Source organism: Penaeus monodon, chromosome 6, assembly GCF_015228065.2.
Source record: "Penaeus monodon isolate SGIC_2016 chromosome 6, NSTDA_Pmon_1, whole genome shotgun sequence".
Taxonomy (NCBI): Eukaryota; Metazoa; Arthropoda; class Malacostraca; order Decapoda; family Penaeidae; genus Penaeus; species Penaeus monodon.
The window spans coordinates 19,956,615-19,957,920 of record NC_051391.1 but is presented as its reverse complement, the minus strand read 5'-3'; positions in this window follow the sequence as shown (position 1 = coordinate 19,957,920).

Below are 1,306 nucleotides of genomic sequence, written 5' to 3'. Positions count from 1 at the left end.
TTTCTCTCCGTCTTCTTTCTTCTCTCTCTCTTCTTCTTTCTCTTCATCCATCTCTCTCTCTTCTCCTCTCTTTCTTCTATTCTCTCTACCCTCTCTTTCTCTATTCTCTCTCTCTCTCTCCTTCTCTCTCTTCTCATCTCTCTCTCTCTCTTCTCTCTCTCTCTCTCTCTCTCTCTCTCTCTCTCTCTCTCTCTCTCTCTCACTCTTAGTGTCATTATGTTATTTTCGTTTTCCTTCTTTTGCCTTTTCATTCTCTCTGTCTCGTCGTTCCATCATTGTTTCTTTCACTTTATCCTACTTTGGTTTTTCATTTTGTGATTCATCTTTCATCCCTTCTCTCCCTTTTGTTTCGCTCCGACGATTATTCTTCCGTTTTGTTTGGCTCCATTATTCTGCCGCCTCATTCTCGCTCTTATCTTCATTTCGCTCCCACTTCTTCGCCTGTTCTAAGCCCATCCACGTTGTTCTTGATCTCTTTCCCTGGCTATCAGCTTCTTTCTCTTATCATCCAAGCACTTTTTCCATCCACCGCCATCCTATTTCACTCATTCCCTTGTCATTCCTTTTCGTTCCTCTGGTTATCCTTTTCCCGTCTTTTTTTCTTCTCTGTATTCTTTCAGTGTTTTACTATTTCTCCTTATTCCTTCCTTTCTTCTCTCTTTCTCTCCTTCTTTCCCTTTGTCTTGTTCATTTGCTTTTCTTTTTTTCTCTTCCTTTGCTCTTTGCTGTTCTTTCTTCCTTTGTTTCCTTTCACAACCTCCTTTCCCCTTCCTCCTTCCCTCCTCCGCCTCCCTCTCCTCCTCTCTGCTGTCCGCCTTTCCCTATCTCCCCCAGTTCCCATCTCTTACTCCCTCCCTCCTCCCCCCTCCCGCCCTCCCCACTGCCCTTCTTCCTCCCTCCTTCCTCTCAAAGACTTGAAACTATCGGGCTCCTCCGGGCGAGGTCGTAATGGCGCTCAAGTGCCCGCGGATTTACAGGCTTCATCTCCGACAGCACGTCCATCAGGGTGCTTCATGGCGATAAGCTCGGGGAGGGCGGGGCGGGGGGAGGGAGGGGGGGACGTAGCGGAGGGGCGGGCGTAGGGGAGAGGAAGGAGATGGGGTAGAGAGACATACGGGAGATAGGGGAGAGGAGGAAGTAGGGGAGCCTTGGGATAGGGAGGCAGGGAAGGGAGGAAAGGATAAGAAGAGGGGAAAGGGAAGAAGGGTTGGGCGGAGGGGGAGGTAGATGGTGCGTGAGTGCGGAAGAGGGAGAGATAGGGGGATAAGAACAGGGGGAAGGTGAGGAGGAATAGAGAGAGATAGAA